This window comes from Loxodonta africana, unplaced genomic scaffold (assembly GCF_030014295.1).
Source record: "Loxodonta africana isolate mLoxAfr1 unplaced genomic scaffold, mLoxAfr1.hap2 scaffold_49, whole genome shotgun sequence".
NCBI lineage: Eukaryota > Metazoa > Chordata > Mammalia > Proboscidea > Elephantidae > Loxodonta > Loxodonta africana.
Genome location: NW_026975207.1, coordinates 1,059,142 through 1,078,178, shown reverse-complemented (window position 1 = coordinate 1,078,178; position 19,037 = coordinate 1,059,142). Strand labels below are relative to the sequence as shown.

Genomic DNA, 19,037 nt, shown 5'->3' with positions numbered 1-19,037 from the left:
TCGTGTTTGGTAAAGTAGAGGGTCAGTGAAAAAGACAAAGATCCTCAATGAGACAGATTGAGACGGTGGCTGCAACAGTGGGCTCAGACACAGCAATGAGAAAGGCCCAGGGCTGGGCACTGTTCCGTTCTGTTGTACACAGGGTCGCTATGAGTTGGAACTGACCCAACAGCACCTAACAACAACATCATAAACTCACTAGGTCTCCTGGGGATAGAATGTCATATTCAGTGTAGAATAGATAGAGTTTCTTTGTTTGTTTGTTTACCATATTTACTAATACTATCACTTACATTTGATAACTTCCACAGTCTGTTGTATCGCTTTTCTTTGGAATGGACACAAACGTGCATCTCTTGCAGCCTCTTGGCCAGGTAGCCAGCTTCCAAATTTCTTTGCATAGTGGAGTGGGCATGAACAGTGCTGCATCTGTTTGTTGAAACAACTCAGTGGGTATTCTGTCAGCTCCTGGAGCCTCGTTTTTCGCCAGTGCCTTCAGTGTAGCTTGGACTTCTTGCTTCACTACTACCAGTTCTTCATCATATGCCACCTCATGAAATGACTGAAAGTTGACCATTTCTTTTGGTGCTGTGACTCTGTGTATTGTTTCCATCTTTTGTGTGTGTGCTTTAAGTGAAACTTTACAAATCAAGTCAGTCTCTCATACAAAAATTTGCATACAGCTTGCTATGTGCTCCTAGTTCCTCTCCCACTAATGAGACAGCACACTCCTTCTCTCAGCCCTGAATTCCCTGTCTCCATTCAGCCACTTTCTGTCCCCCTCTGCCTTCTCATCTCCCCTCCAAACGGGAGCTGCCCACATAGTCTCATGTGTCCACTTGAGACCAGAAGGTCACTCCTCACCACTATCATTTTCTATCCTATAATCCAGTCCAATCCCTGTCTGAAGAGTTGGCTTTGGGAATGGTTCCAGTCTTGGGCCAACAGAAGGTCTGGGGACCGTGACCTCCAGGGATCCTCTAGTCTCAGTCAGATCATTAAGTCTGATTTTTTTATGGGACTTTGAGGTCTGCATCTCACTGCTCTCGTGCTCCGTCAGGGATGCTCTGTTTCGTTCCCTGTCGGGGCAGTCTTCGGTTGTAGACAGGCACCATCTAGTTCTTCCGGTCTCAGGCTGATGTAGTCTTGAATTTACGTGGCCATTTCTGTCTTTTGGACTCATAATTACCTTGTATCTTTGGTGTTCTTCATTCTCCTTTGCTCCAGGTGGGTTGAGACCAATTGATACATCTTAGATGGCCGCTTGATAGTGTTTTTAAGACTGCAGACGTCACTCACCAAAGTGGGATGCAGAATGTTTTCTTAATAGATTTTATTATGCCGATTGACCTAGATGTCCCCTGAAAACATGGTCCCCCAACTGCTGCCCCTGCTACTCTGGCCTTTGGAGCATTTGGTTTATTCAGGAAACTGCTTTTGGTTTAGTCCAGTTATGCTGACCTCTCCTTTATTGTATGTTGTCTTTCCCTTCACCTAAAATAGTTCTTGTCTACTATCTAATTTGCGAATATCCTTCTCCCTCCCTTTCTCCCCACCCTCATAACCATCAAAGAATATTTTCTTCTCTGTTTAAACTATTTCTTGAGTTCTTATAATAGTGGTCTCATACAATATTCGTCCTTTTGCAACTGACTAATTTCACTCAGCATAATGCCCTCCAGATTCCTCCAAGCTATGAAATATTTCACGGATTCATCATTGTTCTTGATCTGTGTGAAGTATTCCATCGTGTGAATGCACCACACTTTATTTATCCATTCATCTGTTGATGGGCACCTTGGTTACTTCCATCTTTCTGCTATTGTAAACAGTGCTGCAATGAACATGGTTGTGCATGTATCTGTTCATATAAAGGCTCTTATTTCTCTAAGATATATTCCAAGGAGTGGGATTGCCATATCCTATGGTAGTTCAATTTCTAGCTTTTTAAGGAAGTGCCAGATTGATTTTCAAAGTGGCTCCACCATTTTAAATTCCCACCAGCAGTGAATAAGTGTTCCAGGCTCTCTACAACCTCTCCAACATTTATTATTTTGTGATTTGGCATTAATGGCAGCCTTGCTAGAGTGAGATGGTGTCTCGTTGTAGTTTTGATTTACATTTCTCCAGTGGCTAATGATTGTAAGCATTTCCTCATGTATCTGTTACCTGCCTGAATGTCTTCTTCGTTGAAGTGCCTGTTCCTATCCTTTGCCCATTTTTAAAATGGGTTATTTGTCTTTTTGTTGTTGAGTTTTTGCAATATCGTGTAGATTTTAGATATCAGATGCTGATCGGAAATGTTATAGCTAAAAACTGTTTCCCAGTCTGTAGGTAATCAGTTTACTCTTCTGGTGAAGACTTTGGATGAGCGTGTTTGATTTTTAGGAGTTATCTAATTTTTCTTTGGGTGCTTGTACATTGTTCGTAATGGTTTTTGTACTGTTTATGCTATGTATCAGGGCTCCTAGTGTTGTCCCTGTTTTTTCTTCCATGATTTTTATCATTTTAAATTTTATATTTAGGTCTTTGATCCATTTTCAGTTAGTTTTTGTGCATGGTGTGAGGTATGGATCTTGTTTCATTTTTTTGTGGAGGGATATCCAGTTATGCCAGCACCATTTGTTAAAGAGGCTATCTTTCCCCCATTTAACTGACTTTGAGCCTTTATCAAATATCAGCTAATAAGTGAATGGATTTATGTCTGGATTCTCAATTCTGTTCCATTTGTCTATGTGTCTGCTGCTGTACCGGTACCAGGCTGTTTGACTACCATGGCGGTATAATAAGTTCTAAAATCAGATAACGTGATGCCTCCCACTTTGTTCTTCTTTGTCAGTAATGCTTTATTTATCTGGGGCGTCTTTCCCTTCCATATGAAGTTGGTGATTTGTTTCTCCATCACATTAAAAAATGTCCTTGGAATTGGGATTGGAATTGCAGCATATCTATAGATCGCTTTCAGTAGAAGAGACATTTTTACAATGTTCAGAGTTCCTGTCTATGATCAAGGTATGTTTGTCCACTTATGTAAGCCTCTTTTGATTTCTTGTAGTAGTGTCTTGTAGTTTTGTTTGTATATTTCTTTTATGTCTCTGGTTACAATTATTCCTAGTATTTTATCTTCTTGGGGGCTACAGTAAATGGTATTGATTTGGTGATTTCCTCTTTGATGATCTTTTTGTTGGTGTAGAGGAATCCAACTGATTTTTGTATGTTTATCTTGTATCCTGATATTCTGCTGAACTCTTCTATTAGTTTCAGTAGTTTTCTTGAGGATTCTTTAGGGTTTTCTCTGTATAAGATCATGTCATCTGCAAATAGAGATACTTTCATTTCTTCTTTACCAATCTGGATGCCTTTATTTCTTTATCTGGCCTAATTGCTCTGGCTAGGACCTCCAGCACACTGTTGAATGAGTGGTGATAAAGGGCATCCTTGTCTGGTTCCCGATCTCAAGGGAATGCTTTCAGACTCTCTCCATTTAGGATGATGTTGGCTGTTGGCTTTGTATAAATGCCCTTTATTGTGTTGAGGAATTTTCCTTCTATTCCTATTTTCTGAGAGTTTTTATCATGAATGGGTGTTGGACTTTGTCAAATGCCTTTTCTGCATCAATTGATAAGATCATGTGGTTCTTGTCCTTTGTTTTACCTATATGGTGGATTACTTTGGTTGTTCTTCTAATGTTGAACCATCCCTGCATACCTAGTATGAATCCCACGTGGTCATGGTGAATTATTTTTTTGATATGGTATTGAATTCTATTGGGTAGAATTTTGTGGAGGATTTGTGCATCTAAGTTCATGAGGAATATAGGTCTGTAATTTTGTGTGTGTGTGTGGTGTCTTTACCTGGTTTTGGTATCAGGGATATGCTGGCTTCATAGAATGAGTTTGGGAGTATTCCATCTTTTTCAATGCTCTAAAATACCTTTACTAGTAGTAGTGTTAACTCTTCCCTGAAAGTTTGGCAGAACTCACCAGGGAAGCTGTCAGGGCCAGGGCTTTTTTGTTGTTGTTGTTGTTGGGAGATTTTTTATTTTTTTTAATTACCTTTTTCAACCTCTCCTTCTGTTATGGGTTTATTTAATTGTTCTACCTCTGTTTCTGTTAGTTTAGGTAGGCAATGTGTTTGTAGAAATTTATCCATTTCTTCTAGGTTTTCAAAGCTGTTAGAGTATGATTTTTCATACTAATCTGATATGATTCTTTTAATTTCAGTTGGGTCTGTTGTGATGTTGGGTAATTTGCTTCTTCTCCTGTTTTTCTTTTGTCCGTTTGGCCAATGTTTTAGCAATTTTGTTAATTTTTTCAAAGAACCAGCTTTTGGTCTTGTTAACTCTTTCAATTTTTTTTCTGTTCTCTATTTCATTTAATTCTGCTCTACTTTTTATTATTTAATTTCTTCTGATGCCTGAGGGTTTCTTTTGTTGCTCTCTATTTGTTCAAGTTGTAGGGATCATTCTTTGATTTTGGCCCTTTCTTCTTTTTGGATGTGTGCGTGTATTGCTATAAATTGACCTCTGAGCACTGCTTTACCTGTGTCTCAAAGGTTCTGGTAGGAAGTGTTTTCATTCTCATTGGATACTTTGAATTTCTTTATTCCATCCTTAATTTCTTCTATAATCCAGTCGTTTTTGAGCAAGGTATTGCTCAGTTTCTGAGTGCTTGATTTCTTTTCCCTGCTTTTTTTTTTTGTTTTTGATTTCTACTTTTATAGCTTCATGGTCAGAGAAGATGCTTTGCAATATTTTGATGTTTTGGATTCTGTTAAGGTGGGCTTTATGGCCTAATATGTGGTCTCTCCCAGAGAATGTTCCATATGCATTGGAAAAGAAAGTATACTTGGCTGCTGTTGGGTGGAGTGTTCTGTATATGTATGTGAAGTCAAGTTGGTTGATTGTGGCATTTAGATCTTCCATGTCTTTACTGAACTTCTTTCTGAATGTTCTGTTCTTCACCAAAGTGGTATGTTGGAGTCAGCTAATATTATTGTGGAACTGTCTATCTCACTTTACAATGCTGTTAGAGTTTGTTTTATGTATCTTGAAGCCCTGTCATTGGGTGTGTAAATATTTAATATGGTGATATCCTCCTGGTATGTTGTCTGTTTAATCATTATATAGTGTCCTTCCTTATCCTTTTTGGTGAATTTAACTTTAAAGTCTATTTTGTCAGAAATTATTGCCACTCTTGCTCTTTTTTGATTGTTGTTTGCTTGATATATATTTTTTCCATCCTTTGAGTTTTAGTTTGTTTGTGTCTTTAAGGAGTGTCTCTTGTAGGCAGCATATAGATGGATCGTGCTTTTTAATCCATTCTTTCACTCTCTGTCTCTATTGGTACATTTAGTCCATTTACATTCAGCGTAATTATGATAGTTATGAGTTGTGTGCCATCATTTTGATATCTTTTTTTGTATGTTGTTGAGTTTCTTTTTTCTGCTTAATTTTTTGTACTGAGTAGTTTTTCTTTGTATATTGCCTTTTCCTCTTATTCATTGTTGATTTTTTTTTTCTGAGTTGTTATGTTTTTCTTGTATTTTATTTCGATGTGTAGGATTGTTAGTCTCCTTTTTGGTTACCTTAATATTTACCATTATTTTTCTAAGTTTAAACCTGACTTTTATTTCTTTCTATCCCTTTGACTATCTCTCTGTGTGAAAGATCTATGACTACATTTTTCAGTCCCTCTTTATTATTTTAGTATTGTCATCCTTTACATAATAACATCACTGTTTCCCTGTTCTGAGCATTTTTTTATCTTGATTTATTTTTGTAATTTCCCTACCTGGGTTGATATCTTGTTGCTTTATCCTGCATTCTAGTCTTGGGTTGATATCTGATATTGTTGATTTTCTAACCAGAAAACCCTCTTTAGTATTTCTTGTAGGGTTTTTTTTTTTTTTTTTTTACAAATTCCCTAATCTTCTGTTTATCTGGAAATGTCCTAATTTCACCTTTATATTTGAGAGACGGTTTTGCTGCATATATGATTCTTGGCTGGCAATATTTTTCCTTCATCACTTTATATAAGTCATCCCGTTGCCTTCTTCCCTGCATGGTTTCTCTCGAGTAGTCTGAGCTTATTCTTATTGAGTCTCCTTTGTAGGTGACTTTTCATTTATTCCTAGCCACTCTTAAAATTCTCTCTTTGTCTTTGGTTTTGGCAAGTTTCTTTATAATATGTCTGGGTGACTTTCTTTTGAGATCTACCTTATGTGGGGTTCAATGAGCATTTTGGATAGATATCTGCTGCTCATCTTTCATGGTATCAAGGAAGTTTTCTGCCAACAAATCTTCAACAATTCTCTCTGTTTTTTCTGTTATCCCTCCCTAATCTGATACTTCAATCACTCATAGATTATTTCTCTTGATAGAGCCCCGCATAATTCTTAGGGTTTCTTCATGGTTTTTTTAAATAATTTTATCTGATTTTTCTTCAAATATATTGGTGCCACATTATTTTCAATCTCACCAGTTCTGCTTTCCATTTCCTCAATACTGTTCCTCTGTCTACTGAGTTGTCTAATTCTGTAATTTTATTGTTAATCTTCTGAATTCCTGATTGCTTTCTTTCTATGGATTGTTGCAGCCTATTAAATTTTTCTTTATGTTCTTGAGTAACCTTTTTAATTTCTTCAGCTACTTTATCTGTGTGTTCTTTGGTTTGTTCTGCATTTTGCCTGATCTCCCTGATCTCTTGAAAGTTCTATATATTAACCTTTTGTATTCTACATCTGGTAATTCCAGGAAAACACCTTCATCTGAACGATTCCTTGATTCTTTGTTTTGAGAGACTGTTGAAGTGATCATGGTCTGCTTCTTTATGTGATTTGATATTGACTGCTGTCTCTGAGCCATCTATAAGTTATTTTATTTTATTTTTTTACTTTTGCCTACTGTATCCTAGCTTTTTGCTTTGTTTTGTTTTGATATGCCCAAACAGGCTGCTTGAGTGAGCTCGCTTGATCATTTGCAACTTTCAAGATTTAACGTCCTGTCACCAGATGGCTAGAGCTGTTACCAGGTATATGAGCCTAGGAGTCCATTCACTTTTCTTGTATAGATTCAGCTCAGGTGTCTAGGTAGTTGGTCATCAATTGTAGGTCATCAAGTCCTATAGTCTTAGATGGGGAGGGGTGATTGTTGGAGACACAGGTATCTGGTTGCAGCAGGGGGTCACTCTCTGAACAAAGGCAGGGGGCTGACAACCATCTCCCAAGTGTCTGTGAGGAAAGTGCACCTCTGTTTTCTATAGTGCACAGGTAGGTGGGTTCTGCAGTCAGACCACAGGCACCCTATGCTTTTGGTTGTAAGGACGGGGAGGCACCTGTTATCCTTGGACCCCTGTCTTGGGTGTCTAGATGATGTGGGAGGAGCCACCAGTTCTCAGGCCCCCAATGTAGGTAGGTGAGGACCCTGTTTAACAGGCAGAGCAGTGTCAAACATCAGAAACACACCTCTCCACCAGAAGGTGAAACAGTTGAAGTTGGATACCCAGCACATACACCATTGCAGTAACAAGGGCCTAATCTCCCGGGATGGGCCTACACAGGTCCATGCAGGGGTGAAAGGTATTCAAAGTCCGTGGACCATTTGTGCCTGGAAAGGAGCTTCTTCTGTCCTGAGCTCCCCAGCTTAGGGGAGCTGGCAGATTATCTTTTCCACCAGTTGTTAATTTATTCCTTCTCCAAGGTCGGGAGAACGGCTCAGGCTGCACAGCAACACCTATCTCAGGTGCAGGGAAATCTACAGCTACTGAAGCCATCTTGGGGGCTAAGCGCACAGTAAAACGAATGCAAGTACTTAGCTTTTGCCAACAGCACTGCTCTTCTCTGATTCCGGAGTTGTGAGTAGACTGTGTGACTTGCTGTCTCCCCCTCAGGAAACTGCATCCTGAATGCTACTGCCAGCCCTGCCACTGTCCCTCCAGGGGACTGTGTCCAAGGGGTGCCATTTCTCACCAAGTCAGGTCCGGCAACTGCTCCCCACTTCTGAACCGTGTCTCCCTCCCCCGACACTCAGTCTGATTTCCTAACTTTGCCTTTGATGTTCAGGGCCCTTATCTTGTCATGTATAAAATTGTTCCACTTCTTTTTCAGGTCTTTGTTTTTTTTTTTTGGTTTTTGTTGTAAGAGGGATCACTGGAAGTGTCTGACTACTCCGCAATCTTGACTCCACCTCTCTCTATCTTCTTTTGATGCTTTCTGCGTCATTTAATATTTTCCCTGTAGAATCCTTCAATATTGCAACACAAGGCTTGAATTTTTTCTTCAGTTCTTTCAGTTTGAGAAATGCCGAGCATGTGCTTCCCTTTTGATTTTCTAACTCCAGGTCTTTGCACATTTCATGATAATATTTTACTTTGTCTTCTTGAGGTGCCCTTTGAAATCTTCTATTCATCTCTTTTACTTCATCATTTTCTTTTTACTTTAGCTACTCTACATTCAAGAGCAAATTTCAGAGTCTTTTCTGACATCCATTTTGGTCTTTTTTACTTTCCTGGCTTTTTAATGACCTCTTGCTTTCTTTTTTTTCCAACAGATATACATATATATTTTATTTTATATCTTTATTGTCATACTTTAGATGAAGGTTTACAGAACAAACTAGGTTCCCATTAAACAATTAGTACACATATTGTTTTGTGACACTAATTACCAACCCCACAATATGTCAACACTCTCCCCTTCTTGACCCTGGGTTCCCTATTACCAGCTTTTCTGTCCCCTCCTGCCTTCTAGCCCTTGCCCCTGGGCTTTTGTGCCCCTTTAGTTTTGCTTTATGGGTCTGTCTAATCTTTGTCTGAAGGGTGAACTTCAGGAGTGACTTCATTACTGAGCTAAAAGTGTGTCCGGGGGACATACTCAGCATCTCTCCAGTCTCTGTCAGGTGAGTAATCTGGTCTTTTTCGTGAGTTAGAATTTTGTTCTACATTTTTCTCCAGCTCTCAGACCCTCTATTGTGATCCCTGTCAGAGCAATGACCTCTTACTTTCTTCAAGTATGATGTCCTTGATGTCATTCCACAATTCATCTGGCCTTCAATCATTAGCCTTCAATTCATCAAATCTATTCTTGAGATAGTCTCTAAATTCAGGTGAGATATAATCAAGGTTGTACTTTGGCTCTCGTAGACTTGCATATGAGAAATTGATGGTCTGTTCCACAGTCAGCCCCTGGTCTTGTTCTGACTGATGTTATTGAGCTTTTTCATTGTCTCTTTCCACCAATGTAGACATTTGATTCCTGTATATTCCATCTGGTGAAGCCCATGAGTATCTTCACCATTTAAGTTGTTGAAAAAAGGTATTCGCAATGAAGAAGTCATTGGTCTTGCAAAATTCTATCATGCTGTTTCCAAGGCCAGATTTTCCAACTACTGTTCCTTCTTCTTTGTTTCCAACTTTCACATTGCAATCATCAGTAATTATCAATGCATCTTGATTGCATGTCTGATCAATTTCAGACTGCAGAAGTTGGTAAAAATCTTCAGTTTCTTCATCTTTGGCATTAGCAGTTGGTGCATAAATTTGAATAATAGTCATGTTAACTGCTTGTCATGGATTGAAATGTGTCCCTAAAAAATGTCTGTCAACTTGGCTAGGCCATGATTCCCAGTATTGTATGATTGTCTACCATTTAGTCATCTAATGTGATCTCCCTATGTGGTGTAAATCCTATCACAATGATGTGATGAGATGGATTAGTAGCAGTTATGTTGATGAGATCTATAAGATTAGATAGTGTCTTAAGCTAATACCTTTTGAGGTGTAAAAGAGACAAGCAAGCAGAGAGATATGGGGACCTCATAACACCAAGAAAGCATCCCCAGTAGCAGAGCATGTCCTTTGGACCCAGGGTCCCTGCACCTGAGAAGCCCCTTGACCAGGAGAAGATTGATGATGGAGACCTTCCCACAGTGCTGACAGAGAAAGTTTCCCCTGGAGCTGACACCCTGAATTTTGAATTCTAGCCTACTAGACTGTGAGAAAATAAATTTCTCTTTGTTAAAGCCACCCACTTGTGGTATTTCTGTTATAGCACCACTAAGACACTGGTCTTCCTTGTAGGCATTTGGATATTATCCTATCACTGACAGCACTGTACTTCAGGATAGATCTTGAAATGTTCTTTTTGATGATGAACTCTCTTCGATTTGGCAGAGTAGTCCATAAAAAAAAAAAAGTCCATATGATTGTCCAATTAAAAATGGTGAATATCAGTCCATTTCAGCTCACTCATGCCTAAGATATTGATGTTTATGTGTTCCATTTCATTTTTTAATGATTTCTAATTTTCCTAGATTCATACTTCATACATTCTATGTTTCTATTATTAATGGATGTTTGCAGCCATTTCTTCTCATTTTGAGTCATGCCACATCAGCAAATGAAGGTCTCGAAAGCTTGATTCCATGCATGTCATTGAAGACAACTCTACTTTGAGAAGTGTGTGCGGTTTTGTTCTTATGTAACTTGTATCTTTTAAAATAAATCTTATAAAGCTTTTGTTTAATTAAATGGTTTTGAAAATTCATCTAAAATCATTGCTAAGCTTTCTGTTACAATTCATCAATTGCATTTAATTTCTATTAGGTTTTCTGTTTAGACTGTTGTATAACCTTCAATAATAATTTTTATATCAATTCACAATCATTATAATTTTTGGGGGGAGGTGTTTAAATCTGAAATATAATTATGAATAGAAGTGTTAATAGCAGATATTATTTTCTCGTTTCTTCTGTTAAATAAAGGTTTGAACTTAAAACTGTTGGATGATCTGTTTCATCTAAAAAACTCCATCTTTTTTTTTTTTAAGAAATAAACTATTAGTCTTATTTTGTTTATTTATTTTATATATATAACTATATATGTCTTTCTTTACTCTCTGGTTCTTTTTAAGATTTTTTATTGTATTCATGTACTGAAGTTACACTACATTATATCTTGATTCAGATTTATTTTTACTTTGCCCTCTTGGGATATCTTTGCCTTCCCTAATCTAAGGATTGATATGTTTCATTGTTTTTAGTCACTAGTTCCCCAAATGTTTTTTCCTATATTTTTGAAGGGATAGAATTCCTCCACGTTTTGTGAATATATGTACGTCATATTTACAATCATGTTTTTAAAATGATTTTGCCCACGAGGTAGCTAATACTTTCCTAAATTAAAGAAGTGGGGGAAACAGCACAATACAGAAATAATGAATGCCACATCAGATCAGTTATTTGATGCCATGTCTTATGACTGCCAATGGAACATATTGTTTTTTATCCATGTCTCCCTGTTTATGTGCTAGTATCCTGTCCTGTGAACTCATTTCAAGAGCTGTGTGCCTGACCCGGAAGCAGCTTTCAGCATTTTCCCCAGGTCTAAATAGAAGAGGATGTTTTTTCTTCTGTAAAAATAAATCCAAATAGGTTTTTTTTGTCCCTTTTAATTTTATCCATTGAAAGAGAAATAAATATTTATTTGTAGTCTATTTACAAAACTTTTTCACCTGTCTTTATTTTTAATTTTCCCGCTTAATTTTGTGATATGGGTATTAGCATTTACTACATTATACACAAAAAGAAAGGACAAGGAGAAAAAAATCTGATGATAGTTTCAGAGAAGAAACAAAAGTGGGAGAAACAAGCCTTAAATCTGGACCATGACCATACATGGAAGGTAAAACTTTTATTCACCACCTTCACTGGGTGACACCTAAAATATTTCAGGATTTGTGTCAGGATTAAATTGTAGTTTATACTTCACACAACCTCTTAAGGTTGATATCACCACCGACATTTTATAGATGATAAAATTGATATGAGGAGATTTTAAGTAGTTTTCCCTAAATGTCCAGCTAAATTATATATATATAAAACCTTTTAAAATACATACCCTGTAAACCAAACCCATTGCCATAGAGTTGATTCCAACTCACAGCTACCCTATATTATCTCTCAACTATTTGGAACTGGTGAATCTAAAGGATGGTACACTTTTTAATGACATAGAACAGAAAGAGAGAGAGAAAGGAAAGAAGTAAAGGAAGGGAGGGAGGGAGGAAGAGAAAGAGAGAGGGAGGAAGGAAGGAAGGAAGGTAGGAAGAAAGAAACGAAAGTTATTAAAATAGAAATTCTCTGTATATAGTAGAGGATCAACAATATATATAAAAGAATTTTTATTCCCAGATGAATTTGTTTTAGTGTTAAAAATTTATTCATTTTAACAAATTCTTGTGTTTATATTTCATCATATGTCCTGGCTCTAACATATTCTCATTCAACAGCGAGTTATTCTAAAACAACTCAAATCTAAAGAACGATAGAAGAAGACATATACACTATTACAGAAAAATGGCTTCTCAGAGCCTTCTAATGAACTCCAATTAATGTATTGCTCCCATTTCAAAAGTATCTGTTCTTAGGAGATTTTGCTTACAAAGAAACACCCATGTTGTCTCCTTAGTAAGTCAGGGTGTACATATTATGTAAAGGAATATCCTCCAATGGCTTCCAAGTTTGAAATAAATTACATATCATCATGACGTGTATTGCCTTGCATTGTTGTTGTTAGTTCCCTCAAGTCAGTTCCAAATCATAGTGGCACTATGTACAACAGAATGAAACACTGCCAGGGCCTGTGTCTTCTTAGGTCTTCCTTATTCATAGTCCAGCTTTCACGTGCATAGGAGGCAATTGAAAACACCGTGGCTTGGATCAGGGACACTTTAGTCTTCAAGGTGACATCTTTGCTTTTTAACGCTTTAAAAATTTCTTTTGCAGCAGATTTTCCCAATGCAATGCATCATTTGATTTCTTGACTGATGTTTCCATGGGTGTTGATTGTGGATCCAAGTAAAATGAAATCCTTGGCAATTTCAACCTTTTCTCCATTTCTCATGATGTTGCTTATTGCTCCACTGATAAGGATTTTTGTTTTCTTTATGTTGAGGTGTAATTCATACCTAAGTCTTTATAGTCTTTGGTCTTTATCAGTAAGTGCTTCAAGTCCTGTTCAGGTTCAGCAAGCAAGGTTGTGCAATCCGCATATCACAGGATGTTAATGAGTCTTCTTCCAATCATGATGCTCTGTTCTTCATATAGTTGTTTGTTGGACTATGTGTACTGCATACAGATTGAATAATTATAGTGAAAGGATTCAACCCTGATGGACACCTTTCCTGACTTTAAACCATGCAGTAGTAGCCCATTGTTCTGTTTGAATGACTGCCTCTTGATCTATGCAGAGGTTCCCCATGGGCACAATTAAGTGTTCTGGAATTCCTGTTTTTTGTGATGTTATCCATAATTTGTTATGATTCACAGAGTCAAATTCCTTTGCATAGTCAATGGAACACAGGCAAACATCTTTCTGATATTCTCTGCCTTCAGCCAGGATCCATCTGACATCAACAATGACTTACCTGTTCCCACGTCCTCTTTTGAATCTGGCTTAAATTTCTGACAGTTTCTGTCAATGCACTGCTGCAGCCACTGTTGAATGATCTTCAGCAAAAATTCACTTGCATGTGATATTGATGATAATTTCTGCATTTTTTTGAAACACCTTTCTTTGGAATAGGCATAAATATGGATCTCTTCCAGTCAGTTGGCCAGGTAGCTGTATTCCAAATTTCTTGGCATAGACAAATGAGCACTCCCAGTATTGCATTTGTTTGTTGAAACATCTCAATTAGTATTCCATCAATTCCTGTAGCCTTGTTTTTCTCCAATGCCTTCAGTACTGCTTGGACCTCTTCCTTCGGTACCATTGCTTCCTGATCATATGCTGCCTCCTGAAATGGTTGAACATCTACCAATTCTTTTTGGTGTAGTGACTCAGTGTATTCCTTCCATCTTCTTTTGGTACATTCTGAGTCGTTCAATATTTTCTCTGTAGAATCCTTCACTATTGCAACTTGAGGCTTGAATTTTTTCTTCAGCTCTTTCAGCTTGAGAAATGCTGACGGTGTTCTTCCCTTTTGATTTCTAACTCCAGATCTTTGTATATGTCATTATAATACTTTGCTTAGTCTTCTGTAACTACTCTGTGAAATCTTCTGTTTAACTCTTTTACTTCATCATTTCTTCTGTTCTTTTTAGCTACTAGATGTTCAAGAGCACATTTCAGAGTCTCTTATGACATCCATTTTGATCTTTTCTTTCTTTCTTGCCCTTTTAATGACCTCTTGTTTTCCTTGCATGTCTGATGTCCTTGATGTCGCTCCACTGCTCATCTGGCCTTCAGTCATTAGTGTTCAACATGTCAAATCTATTCTTGAGATGGTCTCTAAATTCGGGTGGGATATACTCATGGTCATACTTTGGCTCTCATAGACTTGTTCTAATTTTCTTCAGCTTCAACTGGAACTTGCATATGAGCAGTTGACTGTTCTGTAGTTGGTCCCGGCCATGTTCTGACTGATGGTATTGAGCTTTTCCATCATCTCTTTCCACAGATGTAGTCAATTTGATTCCTGTGTATTCCATCCAGTGAGGCCCACGCTTATACTTGCTGTTTATGTTGTGGAAAAAAGTTATTTGCAATGAAGAAGTCGTTTGTCTTGCAAAATTCTATCATGTGATCTCTGGTATCATTTCTATCACCAAGGCCATATTTTCAACTACCGATCCTTCTTTGTTTCCAATTTCTCATTCCAATCACCAGTAGTTATCAATGCATCCTGATTGCACATTCCATAAATTTCAGACTGTAGAAGTTGGTAAAAATCTTCAATTTCTTCATCTTTGTCCTTAGTGGTTGGTGTGTAAATTTGAATAGATTGTATTAACTGGTATTCCTTGTAGGCGTATGAATATTATGCTATCAGCGGCAGTGTTGTACTTCCAGATAGATCTTGAAATGCTCTTTTTAGTGATTAGTGCACAGCCATATTCATTGCAGCACTGTTTACAAAAGCAAAAAGATGGAAACAACCAAGATGCCCATCAACAGATGAGTGGATAAACAGATTATGGTATATTCACATAATGGAATATTACACACTGATAAAGAACAACGATGAATCCATGAAACATCTCATAACATGGAGGAATCTGGAAGGCTTTATGCTGAGGGAAATTAGTCACAGAAGGACAAATATTGTACGAGACCATTTTTATAAAAACTCAAGAAAAGATTTAAATACAGTAGAAAACATTCTTTGATGGTTGCCAGTGTGGGGAGGGATGGAGAAGGGTTTTCACTAATTAGATAGTAGATGGAATTATTTTAGGTGAAAGGAAGGACAACACACAATGCAGGGGAAGTCAGCACAACAGGACTTATTCAAAAACTAAGAAGTTTCCAGGATACCACCAAACATTTTGAGGGATAGAGTAGCAGGGGCGGGGGTCTGGGGACCATGGTTTCAGGGGACATCTAGGTCAATTGGCATAACAAAGCATATTAAGAAAACATTGTGCATCTCACTTTGTTGAGTGGCATCTGGGGTCTTAAAAGCTAGCAAACTGCCATCTAAGATGCACAAATTGCCCTCAACCCATCTGGAGCAAAGGAGAATGGAAAACACAAAAGACGCAAGGAAAATATTAGCCCAAGAGACAGAAAGGGCTACATAAAGCAGAGACTCCATCAGCCTGAGACCAGAAAAACCAGATGGTGCCTGGCTACCACCAATAACTGCACTGAAAGGGAACATAGCAGAGAATCCCAGATGAAGCAGGAGAAAAGTGGGATGTAGACCTCAAATTCCAGTAAAAAGACCAGACATAATGGTCTGACTGAGATGGAGTTACCCCAGAGGTCATGACCCCCCAGACTGTCTGTCAAAACTAAAACCATTCTTGAAACCAACTCTTCAGACAAAGATTATAGGACATAAAATGATACTGGTGAGGAGTGTGATTCGTAGCTTAAGTAGACACATGAAACTATATGGACAGCTCCTATCTGGAGTCAAGGTGAGGAGGGAGAGGAGATCAGGAGCTGGTTGAATGGACACAGGGAACACAGGTGGAGAGAAGGAGTGTGCTGTCACATTGTAGTGAGAGCAACTAGGGTCACATAACAATGTGTACATAAGTTTTTGTATGAGAAACTGACTTGGATTGTAACTTTTCACTTAAAGCACAATAAAAAAAAATAAAAGAAAATCTAATATAGACTCATAAACAACTTTTATGACCTTTGGGAGATGATGCTTTTCTTCTAAATTTGTATCCTAAGATTTGCTGAAGCAGTGCATCTGCTCCCGTTGAGGAGCTGTATTTCTTCCTTGGGTGTTCTGTGCACAATAATGCCAAAGCAAACTTTCTCGAAGTCAGGTATCATTACCTGGATCTTCTGCTCAGAAATCCACGATGAATTATCATTGCCAATTACTAGCTACACAAAGTTATTTTAATTCACATATATATACATATATATATATATATCTTCAGTTTCTCTACTATGCATTCCTTTCTACCCCCTCACCCAATTTCCAAAGTTCTAGTTAACCAGACCTTTTACTGGAGTGTCTGTATGACATGGTCATTGTAGCTGCCGTGACTCTGCTCAAGCTTTCCGCAAAGAAGAAGTGCATTCTGTCACTCTGGTTCCCTGATGCCTGGCTGACACAAAGTATTGCACAGTGGCACCTTCTCTTACTCATTTCTCTTTTTTTGAATTTTTTTTTTGTATTTAAAACTCAAGATATATGATGATTAAGTAATAGAAATGTTATAAATTTAAAAAGAAAAAGTATAGAAAGTATAAAGAGATTAAGAATGAGAGCATGAGATGAGACAGTGAAAGATTTCAGGCCCTTCCCACCTCCCTGTCACAGCTGGCAACCCCCAATAATCTTCGGTTTCTATATATTTGCTTATTTCATATAAGTAAGATCATACAGTAGTTGTCCTTTTGTGACTAACTTTCTTCAATCAGCATGATGTTTTCAAAGCCTAGCAAGAATTTTCAAATTCCAACTAGCTAACCTCAGTTTCTGCTATCATTCCCAGTTCTCCATCCTTTCTCCAACTAGTGTACCCCCTTTGTCTTTTCTGTTGCTGCCCCATTCTGCCTTTCAGTGGCTGAGCCCTGCTTTCTGCTCCCTCCTTGGTCTCTGTATCCCTCTAACACACTGCTGGCAGGTTCTGTCTCTGGATCTTGTCTCTGGAGCTTTCCCTCCATCCAACACACACGCCCTAGCTCTATCTCTTTCTGGATCCTGAAGTCTACAGTCCTTCCCACATATTCATAAACATACACAGACCTTTAGGTTGACATAGGCAACCCACCCAGACACACCCGGTTAAGGTGGTTGTGTGCTGTCTATCTGAGGTTTCTGGCATCAGGTTCTCAGATACGGACATCTCTTTCTGCCTCACACTGAAGGAGTTCCTCTAATAAGGACAAGGGCTTCTATTCCGAGAAAAGCAATTTTAATCCTCTACTGTAGCTTGGTTAAGAAGGGTACAAGAAAGAGGTATACATGTAAGAGTCTTAACTAAATATACGCATTCTTCTCTTTAAGTATAACTTCTGCGTAAAACAGCCTTTCAGTAAAAGAGGTTGAAAAGAGGTGAGCATTGCTCTTGTTTGAGTGCTTACACCCCAAATTTACTAAGAAAAAAACCCTCATAGAAAACTTCTTTCAATGACGTCACACATTTATTACGAAGTTTCAGGGGAATGAGGTCATTTCTAAGTTCCAAAGGAACAAACTCATTGGAATTCAATAAATGTGGAATTAAAGAAAAATAACTTCTTAAAAAATGAACTACCATAAACAGTGCCACTTTACAATGGAGACTTTGTCTTCCACAGCAGTGCCCCCAAAGGGTGGTGGGTCTCTGGGGAAGAAGAAAGAAACCATGGGGTCTGCAAGGTGGAGGATGTAGTGATGTAAAGGCCTCCAGGGGTCCCTATGACCAAAGCTTTGGGGTCACAGGTGAGGATAAGGACCCTCAAAGCTCAACTAAATCTACTATTCTCAGAGGTCTCTATCCAAGAGGAAAATGCACAAGAGTCAACAACATCCCAAGCAAAAAGCCCAAGTTTCAGGCCCAGGAAGATTCCAAAACCATCCGAGAGCTCCTTTCGTTCATCTTCCACAGAGCAGACCTTGCACTCCTCCAGCTACAGGGCTACTTCAGAGAAGCGATGGGTCACGTGCGCATATTTCACCAAGGTGCGCACAGTCAAGGGGGTGGCGGTCGCCTGGCAGACCAAAACCTCCTTTGCCCCCCTGGGCAAGATGCCCCAGGTCTTTGAGGCCGAGCTCTCTGAGGAGAGCACCATCGGCTCTGCCCCCAGTCTGGCCAACACTGAATCCCTGGTCTGCACCCTGGAGCCCTGGCAGGAGGGGCCCCAGATCTGTACTCCGGACCCCACCGACCAAGGGGAGGAGGATGGGGAGAGCCCCCGCGCAGCCACCCCGGAGTGGCTGGTGACCCGTGAGCACGGCTTCCGCTGCGTGGCCTGCTGCTGCGTGTTCGAGTCCCGGGAGGTCCTGGTGGTGCACGCGGAGCATGGTGTGAGCCAGGGCTTCAGCTGCCAGGTCTTCTTTGAAGAGCTGCTGGAAAGGCAGCTGCCACGCTTAGTCCAGCAAAGGCCCCAACACTGCCACCAGCTGGCCAGGCGTTACCTGATGGCCTCCAAGAAGAGGGAGGTGAGGGAGAAGAGAGAGGTCTGCAGGCGCCTGGAGGAGCAGCTGGAGAAGCAGAGAGAAGAATTGAAGAGGCTGAGGCACCAGCTGGACAGGCTGAAGAGGCAGGCCAGGCTGCAGAAGGCGCAGCACCAAGGCCAGAGGGGGAAGCACCTGAAGACCTGCTAGCACCCTGGGACTAGGAGGAGCAGGGCCTTTGGGCTGGACACGTGGGCCCTTCAGGAGAGACCTCCATTCAGGTTCGTTTCACCCAGCTCCCCTGGAAGATCATACCCTCCTTTCCCTGTGACCACCACCCTTCCACCCCAAGGGCACAAAGAGCTCCAGCCCTAAGGGGGATCTGGATGGAAGAAGCCCCAGATAGCTGACCACAGATGCCAGGTCCCCTCAGAGGCTCCCCTGGCCCAGGAGAGGACAGGACAGGC

General features: G+C 39.4%; 1 long non-coding RNA gene across 2 annotated transcripts in view; it reads right to left on the bottom strand.

The window, feature by feature from the left end:
- Positions 1 to 14,888: 14,888 nt before the first annotated feature.
- Positions 14,889 to 19,037, bottom strand: part of LOC135229747 (uncharacterized) — a 471,035-nt gene continuing 466,886 nt past the window's right edge. Inside the window, exon 8 of one of the 2 annotated variants that reach the window (XR_010320428.1) lies at positions 14,889 to 14,905. This is a non-coding gene — a long non-coding RNA (uncharacterized LOC135229747). The remainder of the gene's footprint in view (positions 14,906 to 19,037) is intronic. The other variant, XR_010320434.1, reaches the window with a different exon arrangement.